The sequence below is a fragment of the Pinus tabuliformis genome, chromosome 5_2 (assembly GCF_031772625.1).
Source record: "Pinus tabuliformis cultivar Carrire ecotype Pingquan chromosome 5_2, CPIR1, whole genome shotgun sequence".
Lineage (NCBI taxonomy): Eukaryota > Viridiplantae > Streptophyta > Pinopsida > Pinales > Pinaceae > Pinus > Pinus tabuliformis.
In genome coordinates, this window is record NC_142306.1 from 967,590,874 (window position 1) to 967,612,949 (window position 22,076).

Here is a 22,076-nt window from a genome sequence, read left to right on the forward strand (position 1 = left end):
TTGAGCAATTACACCTCTTTGTTCCTTTTTTAGAAGCTTTGTCATACTGTTAGAGTTGATTATCTTTCCCGGTTTCCCTGCAATACCCCTTCATTCAACTTCCTTTCCTTCCACAGAAAATTTCATGAAAAGTTCTTGAAAATTAAAAGCTATTGTACCCAAGGATTGTAGCCATTGGACTCCTAGTACAACATCAGCACCTCCCATTGGAATGGAAAGCATTGGGCTAGTCAATACATATTCGCCCATGGATAGCTTGATATTATGGCACTTTCCAGAGCAATTTATCTTTCCTCCATTTGCAACCATCACTTGACACTCTGGTGCTGGATATAGGAAGGAATTCAATTCTTTTGCTACCTTACAATGAATAAAATTGTGGGTACTTCCTGAATCAATCAACACTATTACCTTTTTCTTCTTGATTTGTCCTTCTATCTTGATGGTTTGAGGAGCGGTAATTCCATCCAATGCATTACAAGATATGGTTGGATTCATTTCTTATTTATCTAGGCTTTGTTCCTGGAGTATATCCTCTCCCTTTAACCTTTCTTGCTCCTTTTATTCTTCCTCTTCACAATCTATGTAGAATAATTTCTTCTCAGCACACTTATGACCTTTAGTGTATTTTCTATCACAACTGTAATAAATCCCTTTTGCTCTTTTTTCTTCCAATTGTTGCGGTGTAAACCTTATAGGTTGTGGAAGGCAAGGGGTAATAACACTTCCATCTTTATAGTTAAGACTGGTATGCTTCTTGGTTGCCATAATTTTGCTTTCCGTTTTTCTTGCTAACCTGAATGCCTTCTCCAATGAATCGGGTTCCCAAAGGCAAACATCATGTTGGATATTATCCCTTAAAGTCCCTATGAACACATCAATTCCATGCTCCTCTGGAATATTTTTTACCCTTATGTTCCATTTTTGGAACTCCTCAATGTGCTCCATTATTGAACCCTTTTGTTTGAGACTTATCAATTGTCTAAAAAAAGTGTTGCTTTTTGTATCCTCATAATGCGCTCTCAATTATTCCGTAAAAATTGCCCAAGTGATAATTTGTTTACGAGAGCAAAGCCATTGATACCATACAAACTGATTTAGTTCCAAATATTAAGTTGCAATACGTACCTTTTGTGTGTTTTGCACATTATTGAGATCGAAAAATTGCTCCATTAGTGACCATTTATTGTAGCAACTTATTCATATTTATCTTCAATTCTTCCATCTTGTCATCCATGCCATACATTTTAGCGTCCATACCATTCATCTTAGCTTCCATGCCATCCATCTTAGCTTCTACACCTTTCTCTAAACAATCCATCTTAGCTTCTACACCTTTATTTAAACCATCCATATTAGCTTCTACATCTTTCATCTTAGATTCTGTTACTTTTTGTGCAAATGACACTTGTTGCACTTGGTCTCGTAATTTTGATATATCATGTTGCATTTCTTCCTCTTCTTCATGAGTCATGCTAGAGCCTTCAGGTTGCTTACTAGGTGTTTGCATTTTCTTTCCTCAGGGCATCAATTACCGATAATAATTCTTTATTATGCCCTTTGAATTCCTTCAAACTATTTTTTCAAATCAAACTTATGCAAAAATAAAAAAAAAAACTACACACTTTTTTTTCACTTTGTAGGAGCTTGATATTGAATCTGATGTATCTTTGTAATTTTGGATCATCCAGTTTTGAAATTGTGACCTATAATAGCCCTCCTCGTCCTCTTTCCAATACCACTAGTCTGATCCAAATTGGATTCTCCAAGAAAGAGTTATACACAATCTCCCAAGATGACCTGATTATAGACCTTTCCAGAAGAGCGAACTTGTATGAAGTGCCACGTGTCATTGTTTCAACCTTTGGCACTGAAAAATATATACAAGAAACTACAGTCCGTTCTCTTTCCATACTTTCTTACAAAATTTCAATCCGATGCTCAGAGAGAAAGTTATGACGATTTTCCCCAGGTCACCTGTTTGGAATGTAATTTAGGAGTCTGCAAAAAGACCAACTTCCTCAGATCATATCTCCGCAAATATAGCACAAAAAGTTCTGAAATTCAGATCCAAGGTTTAGTATGATTTCATCTCAAATGGTTTTCTTTTTTTTTTGCTTCTGAAACATCGCAGAAAAAAAGTTATAGCGAAAATTCCATGATGACCTATTTGGACCAGCGAAACCCTAGAATCCAAAGCTCTGATACCAAATGTTTTGAAACCAATTCACAAAAAGATAGAAAAGACAGATCAATGCCTTAGAATTCAGCCTCTTCGAGGGGGAAACCTCCTTTACATTACACAAATGAACAATTCTTGGATAATTCAAATGACAAAACCTCCTTTCTATATATAGGAGTCTAAGGAGTCACAATATAATCGAGCTGACCTAACAATAATAATATAAAGCCACAAAAATAACAATAGAGGGATTCTATGGGGCACAGTAATAAAAATATGGGGACAATAGGGGCACAAGAATATTGATAAGGGATACAACTATAATAGTGATGGGGTAATCACTAGTATTATAGGGACCTAACAGAGTATCAGAACAGGTTAAAGAGTATCAATAGGTAAAAATAAGAAGAAGATCCAGAACATAATTATAAAGGCAATTGCAAGAGACAAATTCGAGTTTCAACATCCAACTCGTTCATAAATAAAAGGACAACAACAATCTGTTTTCTATCTGTCTCTATCTTCATGTGGAAGATATTTTGTATTTCCTATAATAAATGTCATATGGTCATGAGATATTTTGTGTATAAATACTTCAGAAATTGAAGTCATTAGGGTGGATTTGAAGACATTTCTGTAGACATTTCATATCAAGCTAAAGAGTTGTTGTAATCAAGTCTGGATTGGTTGTTGGATCATGAATTAAAGTTAATGACATTTCATAGGATTCTTGTGCACGATGGAAACCAAATAAGTATTATCTCTCCATGTTTATTATTGTTTTCTCGTCATGTTATAAAAATTCATATGTTTTCTTTATGAAATCTGAATAGTAAACAAGGAAAAATATTTCAGAATTAGCTTTAAGCTCTCTATCTTGACTGTTTACTTTCTCACAATTTTTTACTAAACTACCTTGGTTTGGGAATTCTAAGTTGCTCCCTTACTTCCGTAGTTTACCCCTTAGGTCCATGTTAAAGGATTCTTAGTTTCCCTTTGCTATTGATCTCCCTCTATTATTCATCTTGATCTTGGTTTAAGGATTCTTCATTGCCCTTCTACCCTGGTTAGGACTACCTCATCCATTTAAACTTGCAGACCTTTTTTGTTGTTGTGCTAGCTTGCCCTGTGAACTCTTCCTTTAGCAATTGATCTAATCCGGTTAAGCTTCTCTTTGATTGACTCCATAGCCCAATGGCTTGAAGGCTTGCTCTACCCATATGTTCCCAGAATTCTACCATCCAATCAAAATGAAAACACACTTGAACTTTCATAACTAGCCTAATATGCCAACAAACAAAGCTAAATCATAAAGAGAGAACCATCTTTGGACTTAGGTTCTTGTTTGGTCAATTTAGTGTGATCTAAATTTCTATTTATAATGTCAACCCGGGGTTCGTAAACTGACGAAGTGAAGTGTACTGTATGTACTAGATAACCAATTCCTTAGTCTTTTGTCGTTTTTAGCTTTTTTTAAGTTTGTTTTTGAATTTATCTTTTCCTACTGTGAGATGATGAAAAGGTGATAAAGCAAGTGAAATGTGGATGATTATGGTGATCTCTAAGTGATTTTCAAAACTTAAAAGAAAGAAAGCTTTTTAAAATAAATGCAATGAAATCAATTCTTCAAAAGAAATAAAGACATCAAACAATGAACTATGACATCGGCCCAGTATCTTTGTTGCTGAATGAAAATGAAAGTGAAATCTACACTAAATGAAAAGTAAGAACAACTAATCCACACTATTTTAACTCTTCAACTCAATCTTCCTTGTGAAAAGATATCATGAAATGTTAAGAAATGTGAAATCTAAAAGAAGTTAAACTGCATAAAAGAAACTAATCACACTACTTTAACTTTCTTGACCTTCTGCCTTTCAGCTTAATGTACCCTATGAGAAACAGTCATGAACAAGTCAAGCAATGTGAGATCTAAAGCAAACTAAATCAAGCTATAGTGAGTGATATTCTGGTTCCTAATAAAGTTATTTGATTATAGAAAGGAACCATTAGCAGATGAATAGCATGATATCTAAGAGCAGAAAATAAATGTGCTACTCAAGGAAATGACAGTACTTGAAAATCAAACTTCAGAAAACAAGAGTCAACGACAAAGACAAGATGATCTCGTATGCCAATAGTTATGGAAAGAAAAGGTGAAAAATTGCCCCGGGCTGCCTAAGAACACCTGCAAAAACACTGATCAGTTGTAACCATAAAAGAGCAGCAACGAAAATGTAAATCAACAGAAATAAAAAGCTTTGTTATGTACAGCTAATATACATGATGAAATAAAACGCAGAATTTACATGACAACTGTACAACTAATATACATGAACAGAAATAAAGCAATGCAAAAAATGAAAAGACAACTGTACAAGGTCTCAGTAATCAGGGGCCCTCTGCCACTTTAACCAATTCAACGAACAGCTACATGCGGAAGTTTAAACCAGTCTTCTCATATATTAAACAGCAACATAAAAATAGAGTGGGGAAATACAACAGTCTTCAAATTACATTAACAACGATTAACTTGTACAACGTTCATGGACGCATTATTTATAAGGAAAGAAATCTAAACAGATTAACTAAATCTACGCTATTCACCACACTGCCAGAGACACGTAAATCCTCTTCAGCCCGGATCTAGGTAACTGTCATCGTGTTCATTAAATCTGAGAAGTATGGCTGTTGGATTCACATTATCAGGATGTCTTCGTGGCTAAGGATTGTGCCACGTAGCTTCACGTGCTCAAAAACAGAGCTACGCAGAGCCATGCCACCGCTGGACACTTTCGTTGACTATCCTTTGCCCCTTATTTGACCGCGGGCTTTTATGGCCGTGCTGGATGATCTAGAGGGACACGATCCATGTCCTTGACTCCTGTAACTTGCCCATGTGGCTCATTTCTTGAGAGGACACCTGTAGCATGGTGTTTGACAAAACAACTGCGGAATCCTGTGCTGGCTGCAGAAACCTGGGTCAGCTGCGGAAACCTGTATCGGCTGCGGAAACTGAGAAGCTTCCGCAGTTGTCTGAGCAAAATTCTAAACCAAACAACAGTCATCAGCGCAGTTAGAAAACCATGTCAAAAGCTCATTTTTAAACTAAAATACAATGATTTAATCAACTTGGTGGATAAAATGAGTGGAAAAGAAGGCTGAGAGGGTGTATGGGAAGGTGCAGGTTCGAGGCTCAACATACCCCCACTCTGAAGGTGTTGCATGTCCTCATGCAACCAAAACTTAGTTATTTTCCTCAATCCATATGCTCTGAGGCTTCTGCAAGAACATCTAGCCCTCTTCTCTTTCTCTTTGATGCTAAAATGGTCCTTGGTTTCTTGACTAGACATTTGAACTTAAGATTAATCAATGCCCTGCTCAACTTTTTACACTTCTTCTTCAGCTTCCTGTTCTTCTTCTGCCACAGTCCTAGGTGGAGCATAGTGTTATCATGGACAATCTTGTCTACCTTGCTCTGCTCTTTGAGTGTTTCGTTTTCCTGTTTGATGTGCCTATTTAAGACTTCCAGTTCAAACACTTCCTGTTTTAAAGACTGTACTTGTGCATCAAGTGGCAAGGTGGTGCTTGGTCCTGCAGCTGATTGTTCCAAGGACTCTAAGTAGTTATATGCTTCTTGCTGGGTGGAATCTACCTCAGGTGTTTTTCTCGGCCTGAACTCAAATTCTGGTGAAGGAGGACTGCTTTCTCTTTCCGGCTGAAAAGGGCTTTCCTCTCGTGGAGGACTTGGCTCAATACTTGGCTGAGTTGGGGATTTATCTAAATCAATAAAATGAGACTGTTTTTCTTTGGTTTTATTCCCCTTCCCTTTTAGCCTAGTGCTCCTTCTTAGGTAGGAACTAGTACTTTTCTCTTGTGCAGCCTGTTTTCCTCTTTGCTTTTTCTGGGTTATGGCAGTAGCTTGAAGATCTATTAACCTCTCTGACAGAGGTTGATAATATTCTTCTACAGATTGTTCAGGGGATGGATAGGTTTCTTGAATGGTTATCTTGCCTTTGTCCTTCTTCTGTTTCTTGTTTTTAGTTCCCTCCTCTTCTTCTTTCTGAACAGTTTCCTGAATTTCTACTGTAGGAGAGTCTTGGGCTGTAACATTCTTTTCTTTTCTCCTGCTTCTCTTTGGAATTTTTGGGGAACTGCTTGCAGAGGCTTCAGTCAGCTCTTGGAAGTGATTTCTTGTTAAAAACTTTTCCCAAGTATCCTTAGTGTTTTTCAACTGCTCTTCAATAAGGATTTTTATGAACCCGTGATGGTAAAGATGGGATTCAATACTACCTACGTGTTTTTGAATAGTAGAGCTCATTTTCTTCAAGCTTGATAACAGAAAATAAGGCAAGTTAAGGGTACAACCCTCCATGAAATTTATCATTATCCTGGCATGATACATATACATGGTACCAAAACGACCCTCGCATGTGATAAATTTTTGGACAAGTAATAACAGAGTGGACCATTCTTCTTTTATTGCATGCACGAGGATTCCTCTGGTAAATACAGAGGTATCCATACTTGGATTTTTGAGCATGATTTTCCATCCTTGATCGTCTACACTTCTGTTTTTGAACCACCTTTCGCCTTCTTGTGGGAGACTTGTTGCAGCTGCTATTGTGGCCTCGGTCACTGTAAATTTCAGGTCTCCCACCTCCGCTATTTGTCCATTAAAGGACCTAGCAAAAGCTTTAGTCACTTCTTTATTATAGCCCGTGAACTTTTGAATGAATCTCAGCCACCTTGCTTTCTTTAACGACTCCTTCGTTTGAGGATAACCCTCCAGGTACTTTGGTCCCTCCGGTTCAACTCTTAGTAGCTTTCCCATTCTCGGCTTTAAATTCCGACTGAGAATTCTACTGCGTATGAAGGTTCAGGGAAAAAATGGGCTGATTACGGGATTCTTAGGATAACTAGAGTAGCCGTAATCGGAGTTCAGGATGTATGTGGTGACTGGAGCCAGGGTTTGGAGCAAACTGTAGTGGATGCAGCGGAAATGGAGAGCAGAGAATGGTATGAGTACCGAGGGTAAGCAACAGTAACAAGTGCAATACCGAACGCATGCGGGAGTGAAGTGATAAATGGGCAGAATAACGGCTGAGTCCTTTTGAATCGGATGACTTGCGCACACGTCTCAGCAGTCGGCTGCGGGAATTATGGTGAAGGAGAGTCGTGGTACAGTAGGTCACGTCTCACAGTACGGCCAATAAATGGAAGAGCAGTTCATAAATTTAGAATGATCATGGAACCGTTAGAAATGAATAGGGTGTGTGGAATGACGTCGGTGGAAGAGGAGTGGTATGGGGCTTGTCGAATCAAATCATTGCATTTAGTGGAACTTGCCATGGTTTAAATAACTATGCATAATAATGACATTGAATTGTTATTTGGTAGAGATTTTTTATCATACCTTTGGAAGTTTATCATTTCTTGATTAAGGCTTCTGACCCATGGTTGTTCTTTGATCTTGAAGATGCCCCATGTCTTTGCCGCACTTGGTGATGATGACACTAAACTTTGGCTATGATTTTTTTTGAAAACAGAGTGATGTCGGCTGTGGAGACAGAGTGATGCTGGCTGCGGAAATCGTTTCTGGCTGCGGAAACTGGTTCTAGCTGCGGAAACGGTTTCCAGCTGCGGAAACTAAGACAACACCCCTTTAACTGCACAAAGATAATTAGAAAAGAACCAACTGAATAAAATAGTCCTGAGAGGGACTTTTATTGATGGAATGAGATGAAATGAGTGGAATGAGATGGAAATGGAGTGGAGTGAAGTGGAATGGAGATGAAAATGAGATGGAGGTGAAGTGGAATGACAAGTGAAAATGAGATGGAGGTGGAAAGAAAGAGAGATTTTTTTTTTGGAAAATATAGAGTGTCAGGTGCCCCTGATTTTCACTCTACATTTTCTGTATAAGACTGCCAATCCATGATTGGTTTTCAGGCTTATACAAAAGATTTTTTTTTTTTTTTTTTTTTTTTTCAACTGAAAGAAACAAAGACTAGGCTGATGGAGGAGAAGGATTCCTCTCCACCAGCCTCATTGCAGAATTTTCTTGAAACATTTTGACAAAGTCCTCTTTTGAGAGTGGCTTATGATAAATTTTCAATCGGTGGCCATTCACAATGAGAGGAGTTTAAAACTCATCAATAGCCTTGACTCGAACTGCTCCATTGCTAAAGACTTCATCAATCTCATATGGTCCAAGCCAATGAGCCTGGAACTTTCCTTTGAAGTATTTAAACTTGGAATCAAACAGTAACGCCCAATCTCCCTTTTGAAACTTTCTCTCTTTGATATATCTGTCATGCCACTTAGTTCTTTGGTGCTGAACTAGATCAGTCCTTAAAATTGCATCTTGTCTTATTTCATCTAGCTCATTCAGCTGCTCCATTCTGTGCTTTTGGGCTTCTGATAGATTCATCCCCAACTGAACTGCCATCTTGAAGGTCTTGACTTGAAACTCAATGGGGAGCAAGACTTCTTTCCCATAAACAAGTTCATAGGGAGAATGTCCTGTTGTGTTCCTCCATGTAGTTCTATAGGCCCATAAGGCTTCAGGAAGCCTTTCTGCCCAATCTCTTCTGTGGAGATGAACAGTTTTGGTGATGATGCTCTCAAGAACTTTGTTTGTAGATTCCACTTGACCATTTGCTTGCGGATGGTAAGGAGTAGATTTTCTATGCTTGATTTTGTATTCTTCCATCAGCTTCTCCATCAAGTTAGATGTAAATTGACTTCCCTGATCTGTCACAATTTCTCTTGGGACACCAAAACGAGTAAAAATATCCTCAAAAAGAAATTGAACAACTGAATTTTCAGTGGCAGAAGGCAATGCCTTGGCTTCTACCCATTTAGTAACATAATCAATGCAAACCAATATATACTTCTTTTGTTTAGATGGTGGATTAATGGGTCTAATGAAATCTAAAGCCCATTTTTCAAAGGATTCGATGAGTACATGTGGCTGTAATGGCATTTCATTTGAAAGAGTTGGTCTCCCAACTCTTTGGCAGCTGTCACACCTTCTAACATATTGTTTTGCGTCTTTGAAGAGAGAAGGCCAATAATATCCTAAAGAAAGGATTTTATAGGCTGTCCTCTTGTCAGCAAAGTGTCCACCGCACGGTTCATTATGACATGCCTTAAGGATGTCAGGCATTTCATCTTCCCGAACACATCTTCTGATCACACAATCTAGCCCTGTTTTAAACAATTCATTAGAAATCCATGAATACTTTGAACTCTCCTGAATGATTTTCCTTTTCTCATTAGGAAATAAGTGTGGAGGTAGCTTCCCTGTAACCAAATAGTTAGCAATATCTGCATACCAAGGAGCTTTAGTAGTTACTGCAAACAAATATTCATCTGGAAACTTATCCTCTACAGGAGAATCTTCGTTAGTATTTTGGATTCTAGACAAGAAATCAGCTATTGTATTCTGTTTCCCTAGTCTATCTAACATAGTAATATTGAATTCTTGTAAAAGTAAAAGCCATCTTGTAACTCTGCCATTAGTAACAGGTTTTTTCATGAGATATCTAATTGCAGAATGATCAGTATGGACAAAATTTTCATAGCCAGTTATATAGTGTCTAAACTTGTTGATTGCATGAACAACGACTAAGAACTCTTTTTCAGTCACAGTATAATTTAACTCAGTAGGAGTCAAATTTTTACTGGTGTAGTAAATGGCATAAGGAATTAAATCCTTTTGACCCAACACAACTCCTAGAGCTGTATCTGAAGCATCTGTAGACATATGGAAAGGAAGTTTCCAATTTGGCCCTCTCAAAATGGGTGCTTCAGATATCCTTGTTTTCAAAGTTTCAAATGCAGATTGACAGTCAGGATCCCACTTGAATTCACAGTCTTTTGTAAGTAATTTGAAGAGTGGAGATGCTATCTTGGTGAAGTTTTCAATAAATCTCCTATAATATCCAGTAAATCCAAGAAAACTTCTAACATCTTTTTGACAATTTGGAATAGGTAACTTGGAGATGACTTCAACTTTTGATCTATCAACTTTAATCCCATCTCCCGAAATATGATGTCCTAAAACAATCCCTTCAGTAAACATCATAAAACATTTTTCATGACTTAATGAAAGATTTGTTTCTTTACATCTTATAAGGACTTTTTCCAAATTTTCTAATGCCTCTTCAAATGAATTACCATAAACTGTAAAATCATCCATATAGACCTCTACACAATCATGAATTAGATCAGAAAAGATTCCTAGTACTGCCCTTTGAAATGTTGCGGGTGCATTACATAATCCAAAAGGAAGTACTCGGTAAGCAAAAGTTCCCCATGGACAGGTAAATGTGGTCTTGTCCTGATCTTCAGGTGCTACCTGAATTTGATTGTAACCACTAAAGCCATCCAAGAATGAGAAATACTTTTTGCCTGCTAAAGTATCTAATACTTGATCAATAAAGGGTAAAGGAAAGTGATCCTTCAAGGTTGCTTTGTTCAATTCCCTGTAATCAATGCAAACCCTCAATTTACCATTCTTTTTAGGTACTATAACCAAAGGAGAAACCCACCGGCTATCTGAAATGGGGTAAATGAAGTTTACATTAAGTAACTTTTGGAGCTCTTCTTTCACTATCTCCCTAAGGTTTGGATTCATCCTTCTTTGAGGTTGTCTGATTGGTCTATTGTTTTCCTCAATGTAGATGTGATGAATACAAGTCTTAGGGTCAATACCTTTCATATCAGTATACTCCCATGCAAATACAGTAGAATGTTTTTGCAAGATTTTGGTTAGCTTCTCCTGTTGTGATTTTTCCAAGTTTCTGTTGATATTCAATGTTTTTCCTGGAAACATCTCAATGGCAGAACTACCAAACTCTTCCATAGAGAAAAGAGACATTTGTCTAGATGATAGACACTCAATGTCAGAATCCAACTGAAATTGTGTGTGGTCATATTCTGAAGATGGTTCAAAATTTTCTAATGTGTTCAGAATTTGACTATCTTCACTAATCTCAGAAATGGTAAAGACAGGTTGTATAGTATCTTCATCATCAACCCACTCATTATCTCTTATTTCTGTAATTGCTTTTGCTGGAGGATACAGATTGAACTTCTTTGTCGAATTACCATCAGAAATATACATATCCCCAGACCTACAACTTATGAAAGCATCAGCTGTGGCTAGCCAAGGTCTTCCTAAAATTTGAGGATGTCCTCCTAGATTACTCTTGGGAGTTAAAATCATGAAATCCACTGGATATTCCCAAGAGTCTAAGGAGACTGGAATGTCTTCTAATACACCATCTGGTTTAATAATTGATCGATTTGCAAGTTGCAATAAAGTAGGTGTAAAAAGAAGATTAGGAAGTTTTAGCTGTTCCATAGTTTGTCTACTCATGATGTTGATAGCAGCCCCTAAATCAATCAAAGTATTTGGTATTTCTACCCCATTGATATGTGTTTTGACAATTGGACTACCGGGATCTACATATTTCTGCATAGTAATTTTTCCCATCATGATATCTGCAATTTTCCCTACCAGGTGGATTCTTCTGGTATCTCTTGGTTTCCTTCCTGGTCTTTTAAGACTCAACTCCTTTATTGTTTTTGCTAGAATAGGAATCTCTTTAATGGCTTGTAACAAGGGAATCTTGATACAAACATTCTTCAATTCATCTAGAAAATTATAGTCAGGAAACCAAATTTGTTTTTCCACCCCTTTATCAATTTGTAATCTTTCAGGAAAAGGAGGTGTGGATAATGATGCAGGTTGCTCAACTATGGGAGTTGTGGGGGTTAATTCTTTTTCTTTTTCTTTTTGAGTGTTTGGGTTTTGAAGAGATGCTTTAGAACCCTTATTGGCTTCAAGAGACTCTTCCTCAAAAATGCTTTGCTTTTGAGCATTTATAGAAGGCTTATCTAGAACTCTACCTGATCTGAGTTGTACTTCTTTGAGAGGAACAATCATATAGGTAGGAAATTGTTGACCTTCCATCATGTAAGAATTTTGAGGGTTTTTATTATTGGGGTTTGGCAATGGCTGAGAAGGAAGTTGATTTGACTTCTGTTGGAATGGAAGCAAGAGTTGAGAATTTGGATTCTATTGAGAAGGTTGTTGTTGTTGTGGAAATGGAAATGATAGTTGTGGATTTTGATTTGGAAGTTGTGGAGCTTGTTGGTTTTGAAAAGATGGAGGATATTGGTAAAATTGAGCAAATCTCCCATAAGGATTTTGCATACCTTGTACCCATGATTGAAAAGGATTTTGAGGTTGGGACCAAGGTTGTTGCCAAGGATTCCAATTTGGTGAGGGTTGAAAATTCATAGAGTTGTTAAACCCTTGATTTTGTTGCCCCTGCCAAGGTCTCCTTGCAACAAAACAGAGAGATTCGATTGTATTTGGATATTCTTGAAAGACAGCTTTGAGCCCAGGAATTGAAGGACAATCCTTGGTCTCATGATTCTCTGAACAAATTACACATGTTTCTTCAACTTCTGCATCCAAGGGACATTCCCTTAGAGCATGTTTCTTCCTACAATTTGGGCAAAAGATGGCCAAAGCCTCAACTTCTTCTTTCTGCTTATTGTGAATCTTAAGGGTGTCCAGTTGCTCACTAAGACTCCCTAAGATGTCAGTTTTGAATTCATCAAGCATGTTGCCAATCTCAACCCTACTTACTGATCCAGTTGCAGATTTGTTTGCTCTGATGAGAGAAGGATCTCTAGGCCCTTTTTGAGTTTTAGATTTCCCTCTTGAGATATGGACACATAGCTCTGCTATATCATTGAGTGAAAGTTGAGATATATCTCCCTTCCCCATCATGTTCAAAATGTCTATCCATTCATCTCTAATAGCTTTTAATAGAAGGGCTTTCAAGGTCTCCTCATCTAAGTTACTCATTTTTGCTCTTTTCAGGTTGTATTGAAATATTTCAAGTAAATCCTCCAAGTTTTCATCTTCTCTTTGCATCATTTTGAATACCTCATCCTTGTGATTTGTGGGCATACAATAGTCCAGGTACCTATCCAAAAACGTTTGTTTCATATCATTCCAAGACCTAATGGATTGAGTGAGTAATCCCATGAACCATTTCAAGGCTGCTCCTTTCAATGTTGAAGGAAACAGTTTGAGTTTTTGAGAGTCTTCCAGATAATTATAAGTTCGACACACGACTTCAAACTCAAATAGAAATGTTTCAGGGTCCTCATTCCTTAACCCATGGAAGTTTGGGAGGATAGTTGGTGAGATGTTTTTCATGGTGGCTCGGGAGTCCTCATCGACTATAGGAAATCCGAATGAGTTATCTCCATCCCTATTTCCCCCAATGTTACCTCTACCTCCTCCATTGTTTCCTGCTCCTCCTCCTCCTCTACCTCTACCTCTACCAAATCTAGTTGCTCCTTCCTCTGTCATGGTAGTTTCCCTAGAGACTTCAGAGTCTTATGGTCCTTCTACTAAGGGTGAACGAGAAGGAATTTCTCCCTCTTCTTCTTCAGATGACTCTACTTCTTCAATTACAATTTGTCTCTCTGTAGAAGGAAGGAAAGGATCTCTTTCTAATTCAGATTCGATGGAAGGTGTGGGAGAGTCGACTCCTACCTCTTGAATTCCAGGAATCCTAGGGCTAGGAGTTGAAGTTAGAGATGATGGAGGTGTCTCTTGTCTATTCCTTGAAGTAGATGGACTTGTAAAAATCGAACTCTTGGCTCTAGCTAAAAACCTTCCCCTAGAATCTCTTGCTCTATGCATGTCATTTTTTATTTTTCTTCAAGTCGGGGTAATAATTCTCTTTCTGATCTTCCAGGTCACTCTAGGTGCAAGAAGAGAGCATACTCAAGAAACTATTAAACCAATAACTTTCTCTTTTCTGATCCTCCAGATCACATTAAGTGCAAGAGGAGAGCATACTTTGAGAGGTTTTCAATTTTCCTTGAAATTTTCTTGTTTTTTTTTTTTTAAGAATTTGGCTACCTAATTTCACTTCCCTGGCAACGGTGCCAAAATGTTTGGTCAATTTAGTGTGATCTAAATTTCTATTTATAATGTCAACCCGGGGTTCGTAAACTGACGAAGTGAAGTGTATTGTATGTACTAGATAACCAATTCCTTAGTCTTTTGTCGTTTTTAGCTTTTTTTTAAGTTTGTTTTTGAATTTATCTTTTCCTACTGTGAGATGATGAAAAGGTGATAAAGCAAGTGAAATGTGGATGATTATGGTGATCTCTAAGTGATTTTCAAAACTTAAAAGAAAGAAAGCTTTTTAAAATAAATGCAATGAAATCAATTCTTCAAAAGAAATAAAGACATCAAACAATGAACTATGACATCGGCCCAGTATCTTTGTTGCTGAATGAAAATGAAAGTGAAATCTACACTAAATGAAAAGTAAGAACAACTAATCCACACTATTTTAACTCTTCAACTCAATCTTCCTTGTGAAAAGATATCATGAAATGTTAAGCAATGTGAAATCTAAAAGAAGTTAAACTGCATAAAAGAAACTAATCACACTACTTTAACTTTCTTGACCTTCTGCCTTTCAGCTTAATGTACCCTGTGAGAAATAGTCATGAACAAGTCAAGCAATGTGAGATCTAAAGCAAACTAAATCAAGCTATAGTGAGTGATATTCTGGTTCCTAATAAAGTTATTTGATTATAGAAAGGAACCGTTAGCAGATGAATAGCATGATATCTAAGAGCAGAAAATAAATGTGCTACTCAAGGAAATGACAGTACTTGAAAATCAAACTTCAGAAAACAAGAGTCAGCGAAAAAGACAAGATGATCTCGTATGCCAATAGTTATGGAAAGAAAAGGTGAAAAATTGCCCCGGGCTGCCTAAGAACACCTGCAAAAACACTGATCAGTTGTAACCATAAAAGAGCAGCAACGAAAATGTAAATCAACATAAATCAAAAGCTTTGTTATGTACAGCTAATATACATGATGAAATAAAACGCAGAATTTAAATGACAACTGTACAGCTAATATACATGATGAAATAAAACGCAGAATTTAAATGACAACTGTACAGCTAATATACATGATGAAATAAAACGCAGAATTTAAATGACAACTGTACAGCTAATATACATGAACAGAAATAAAGCAATGAAAAAAATGAAAAGACAACTGTACAAGGTCTCAGTAAGCAGGGGCCCTCTGCCACTTTAACCAATTCAACGAATAGCTACACGCGGAAGTTTAAACCAGTTTTCTCATATATTAAACAACAACATAAAAATGCAGTGGGGAAATACAACAGTCTTCAAATTACATTAACAACGATTAACTTGTACAGCGTTCATGGACGCATTATTTATAAGGAAAGAAAGCTAAACAGATTAACTAAATCTATGCTATTCACCACGCTGCCAGAGACACGTAAATCCTCTTCAGCCCGGATCTAGGTAACTGTCATCGTGTTCATTAAATCTGAGAAGTATGGCTGTTGGATTCACGTTATCAGGATGTCTTCGTGGCTAAGGATTGTGCCACGTAGCTTCACGTGCTCAAAAACAGAGCTACGCAGAGGCTTTTATGGCCATGCTGGATGATCTAGAGGGACGCGATCCATGTCCTTGACTCCTATAACTTGCCCATGTGGCTCATTTCTTGAGAGGACACCTGTAGCATGGTGTTTGACAAAACAGTTGCGGAATCCTGTTCTGGGTGCAGAAACCTGGGTCAGCTGTGGAAACCTGTATCGGCTGCGGAAACTGAGAAGCTTCCGCAGCTGTCTGAGCAAAATTCTAAACCAAACAACAGTCATCAGCGTAGTTAGAAAACCATGTCAAAAGCTCATTTTTAAACTAAAATACAATGATTTAATCAACTTGGTGGATAAAATGAGTGGAAAAGAAGGCTGAGAGGGTGTATGGGAAGGTGCAGGTTTGAGGCTCAACAGTTCTCTAGAACCCGAGTCTAAAAGATTGGTTTGTAGTTACCTTGGATCCTTTCCTTCTTTTAAATAACTTCTAAGGAAAATTTGTGTGATAACAAGACCTATACATATTTTTGTTTACCAGTGCAGTATGAGGAATAGAGATCTTGAGTTTAGCAATTTCATTCTCAATATTGATGGGTGCTTGATTTATAAGAAAATTTGAGAAATCAGTCCTTTTAGCCACAACCTTTGTTATGAGTTCTATTTGCTGACTTGTACTAGGCATTCCAGATTGGACAACTTTTGTTGAGACATCAATTGTTTTCTTAGCAATATTTTCTGTGTTTCTCCTTTCTGGATTGTTTTCATTTTTCTTGGAGCTTTCAGTTGCCTTCTTGGGATCGGAATCTAATGTTTTCTTGGCAGAGTGATTAGAATCCTTTCTATTTGAGTTATCATTGTTTTTCTTAATCTTGAGATTATATTGTCTGTGGACTTCTAAGATAGTATTGTCAAATCCATTTTTATAGTCATCAAATTCTTCAGATTCCAGTTTCGTTTGAGTTGATAAAAAAATTCATGTTCTTCTTATGTAAGAAAAACATAACTTGTTGGCATTATGACACAGATTTGGCACTATGACACAGGTGTTGTCATTCATGGTGACTCACTTAGATGATAGATCATAGTTCTGACTCACAGAATGAAGAAACAGGTGTATACGTAGGTTCCACATTGATCAAGCCGCGTGTACACGTGGTTTTGAAGACCAAAAGGCACATATAACATACACACGCACTTTCACGGAAGGAAAGGTGCGTACATGTTAGAAAACTATGTTTTGGTCCATGGTATGTGGTCCATGGTATTTTGATCCATGGTACTGGTCGAAGGTATCTAATCTGAAAGTGTTGACCCCAGGTGTTTGGTCCAAGGTATTGGTCCTAAGTGGTTTTGGTCCATGGTATTGAGTAAGGCCTAAGACTATAAAAGAGGAGAAGATCATTAGGTAAATGCACTCAAGTATTGAATATATAATGAAGAGCAAGATCTAGTATACAAGTTATTGGGTTATGGCGCATAGCTGGATCTGAACCAAGGATGAACCTTAGCGCTTGATGGAGGATAATATCTAATGATGGGTTAAGATCTTAAGGCTTGAAGTGAAGCATCTTTGTGTGGTTTTGATATTTTATCTGAATAACTGACACATGTTGTAGTCTATAAATATGATGATCTAGGTATAACTGAAGTCTGGAATTGTTGTAAAGTTTAAATCATCATTTACAGATCTATACGCAGGTTCACTTTAGAAAAGGTGCATATACACGCTGGTTCTGCATATCAAAATAGCGTATACATATTAAATTTGATTTGCAGATCTGTACACAGGTTCACCTTAAGAAAAGTGCGTATACACGCAGGTTCGACACATGGAAGTAGCGCATACCTCATAAAATATATTTTAAGCTACTTCTATTTACTGTTGCAGTGTTCTAGGTTCTGGCTTGGGTTCTGGTTATTGTATCCTGGTTGCAGTATTCTAGTTATAGTATTCTGAAAAGTGATTGATTGATTCAGTTGTGATTGGTGCAAAGGAGATTGGTTGATGCAGATATACTTGATGTTTGAATGATGGATCCAGTCTAAAAATTTATGAAACATGGTCCTTGGAAGAAAAGAGAAGGTTGTAGCCTTCTGTAGGCTGGCACCTAGTACTACTAAACATATTAGCTAGTACAAGAGCTAGGGGGTTGTAGTTCTCTTCCAGAAGAAGCTGGAGAACAAGAGAAGGTTGTAGCCTTCTGTAGGTAGAAGGCTGCGTACTGGTATAATACTGCACCAATACAAAAATTGTAAAAAGAAGTTTCTTATTAAAAGAGGATAGAGACGATTGCAGCAGATGGTTTTCACCCACATTGGGTTTCCACCTTATATCTTGTGTTCATGTGTCTGATTGTTTGTTCTGTTTTTACTACACCTGGTTACTATTTATATGGTTCCGATGCATTGATTAAAGATTAACCTATGATGAACTAACTGAATCATAAGTTTGCTATATGTACGCTAGTTTCCTTAAACACAGTTGCGTATACATGTGAGTTTCATTAATTGAAGTAGTGTATACAAATCTGATTATGGAAATGAAAAATTATTGACTTGCTAATACTGATTCAGCCCCCCTCTCAATATTATTTCCAACAATTGGTACCAGAGTAGGTCCTTCAGAAGAAGCTTGATCGCTTGAAGGAAGATCTATCATCATGAGCAACTACGAATGAGAGGGATCCATTAGACCAACAATATTTGATGGAAACAACTTCATTTATTGGAAGGTAAGAACCACATCCTATCTTCAATCTCTTGGAACAGATGTCTGGAAAATTGTGGAAGGAGGATATACATTTCCATCAGCAATTCCTACAAATACGATAGGTAAAAAGAAATATGAAACCAATGCCAAGGCCGTCAATACATTATTGGGGAGTCTATCGCAATCAGAATTTGTCAAAGTTATGCAGCTCAAAACCACCAAGGAAATATGGGACAAGATTGTTCTAAGCTATGAAGGAGACAATCAGGTAAAATGTGCAAAACTGCAAACTCTCATAATTCAATATGAAAATCTCAAAATGCAAAATGATGAAAGTATATCTAGTTACTTATTATGTATAGATGAGATTGTTAATTGCATGAAGAACTTGGGTGAAGAGATAAAAGAAGTTACTTTAGTTTAAAAGGTTTTAAGATCCTTGTCTACTAAGTTTGAATCAAAAGTATCTACCATAGAAGAAAAGCAGGATCTTTAGACTATTACTATGACACATCTGCATGGAATCTTGACTTCTTTCGAAATGCGAAAAGGAGGTCCATTAGATATGAGAGAAGCCACATTCAAAGTTTCAGGAAGAGAAGAATTCAATGAACTAGGACATATTTCAGAAGGAGAGGAAGAAGAAAACTTTGTCAAGAACCTTCAACGGATATCCGAAAGATTTAGAGGTAAACTACCTTTCAAAATGTTTTTCTTGTGTAAGAGTCGGTCATTATGCTGCCAAATGTATTCATAAAGATAAGCTTGCTAAAGGTAAGGAATCAAAAAAATGGAATAGAAAACAAAGTGTAAGTAAGAAGAGCTACTATACGCATGAAGATAGCGATGGTTTATCAAATAGTGATGAAGATGAAAACAGTAATGACTATAGACTTCTTATGGCTTTTGAAGATGATGATTTCTTGGATGCTTTAGATGAAGATGACCTTTATGAAGAAATATCTAAACTCAAAATCTATTTAGAAGAAAAGAATATGATTATAGATACTCTAACATTCCAACATTCTGAAAGAGAAAAACACAATGAAAAACTAGAAAGTGAAATTGTGGGTCTAAGAAAAGATATTGAGAAAACAAAAGCTCTCAATCTCAGATTTGCTAAAGATTAGAAACCTTAAATGAAATTATCAAAGTGCAGCATTCTCCCGTGATAAAGACAAGTCTTGGATATACTGAAGAAGCATCTCAAGCACAGAAGCCATCAACCTCCACTAAAAGCTATCTTGATGCAGCAAAGAGCAGTGAACAGTTTGACAATCATCAACAAAGGCATAAAGCATATCACTAGGTAAATCAGGTTCAATCTACTTCAAGGATGAACAGAAGCTACAACCAATCTCAGGTAAATCATACTCAATCTGCTTCAAGAATGAATGTCAATGGAAACTACAATCACCAGGTCAGTAGATTCGATAATCGCAAGAACTTCTTTAATGGCCAATGTTTTTCATGTCATAACTTTGGACACAAAGCTGCTCAATGTGTTGCTTACAAGACCATCATGACTAGAGAAGCACGAAATCAAAGGAATGTGACAAGGATCATGAAAAGGACCTACAATAACTTTTCTCTTCTTGAAAATGAAATAGAATGCTCTATCTGTAACAACTTTGGTCATGAATAATCTGAATGCAGGAGTAAATTTCAGCAAACATCTCAAAAGGAGCAAACTTCATTGAGTCCCAAAATATGGAGAAAGAAAGAACCCAAAACAGAAAGATATGGTATATCCTTATATGCAGAAGGACAAGAAAATCAGTGGTACATCGACAGTGGATGGTCAAAACACATGACAAGTGACAAAGAAAAGCTTCATTTATATAATGCCTTAGAAAAGGAAAAAAAGGTCTCATTTGGAAATGACACTCCTACTGTCATAAAAGGTAAAGGCTTTATTCTCTTAAAAGAAAAAGTTAAAGCTGGAAATGTTATGTATGTTGATGGTCTAAAGCATAACCTGTTGAGTGTCAGTCAAATGTGTGATCAAGGAAATGTAGTATTTCAATCAAATGGATGTGTTGTTTGTGAGCTTGATACAGGAGAAACAATGATCAAAGGTATAAGAACTCCAAACAACTTATACATACTCAAGGGAGGACAACAACAGTGCTATCTAAGAAAAAATGATGAACACTGGCTATGGCACAGAAGATTGGGGCATCTAAGTTTCTCTCAAATAAGAAAAGCATGCAGATTCCAGGCTGTTCGTGATCTTCCTGATATCAACATTCCAGAAAATACAATATGCAAATCATGTCAATTTGGTAAGAAAACTAGAGCACATTTCCCTGAAAAGGAAGGATCAACTAATAAGCCTCTTGAACTTGTTCATACTGATTTATGTGGTCCATCAAGGAAAAAGTCACCTCGTTTTGAAGAATATTTTATATTGTTCATTGACGATTTTTCCAGAATTTGTTGGATAGGACTTCTAAAGCATAAAGATGAAGCATTTGAAAAGTTCAAAGCCTTCAAACCTTTGGTTGAAAATGAATCAGATTGCAAAATCAAATGCCTTAGATCTGATCGAGGAGGGGAATTTACCTCAGATGAATTCTTTGACTTTTGTGAAGAACATGGAATAAAAAGGGAATTCTCCACCGCAAGGACTCCTCAGCAAAATGGAGTGGTGAAAAGGATGAATAGAACTATTCAACAAATGGCTCGTTCCATGCTAGATGAGTCTGGAACTCCTGCAACCTTTTGGGGTGAAGCTGCATTTTCTGCCGTCACTATTCTCAACAAAGCAAACGTTCAGGTAAACAGCACTAAAACTTCACATGAACTTTGGTATGGTAAGACTCCTACTGTAAAATACTTCAAAGTTTTTGGAAGCAAATGTTACATCAAAAGGACTGATGAAAAACTTGGTAAGTTTGAACCTAGAGCAGATGAAGGCATTCTCCTTGGTTACTCTTCTCGAAGAAATGTTATAATAAAAGACTCGGAAAAATTATTGAAACTATTGATGTTGTGGTTGATGAAGCATGCAAAAATCCAAAGCAAGTAAAAACCGAAGATTATGAAGAAGATGAGTATTATCCTTCCACATCAAATCAGACTAATTCCAAAGAAGAAACCAATGAAGCACCAGAAGAATAGATAATGGTAGAAGAAAAGACTCCATCTAGGTATGTTCAGAAAAATCATCCAGAGACTCAAATTTTGGGACAAAAAGAGGCAGGTGTGTAGAAAAGAAGAGCAATTACAGAAGCTTCAAGCTATCTAGCATTGCTTTCCTCCATCGAACCTTAAAATGTAAATGAAGCATGCAAAGATGAATGTTGGGTCAAGGCCATGAATGAAGAACTTGAGCAAATTGAAAAGAATAATACTTGGTAATTAGTTCCTAGACCTCATGATAAGAATATCATAGGAACCAAATGGATATTCAAAAACAAGCTTAATGGAAATGGAGAAGTTATTAGAAACAAGGCTAGACTTGTTTGTAAAGGGTATGCTCAACAAGAAGGTATATATTTTGAAGAAACTTTTTCACCTGTTGCTAGACTTGAAGCCATAAGAATATTCCTTGCTCTTCCTAGTTTTCATAAATTCAAAGTATACCAAATGGATGTAAAACCGGCCTTTATTAATGGAGACTTAGAAGAAGAAGTATATATTGAGAAACCAGACACATTCATCCTTGGAAATGATGCAAAAATTGTATGCGGACTCAG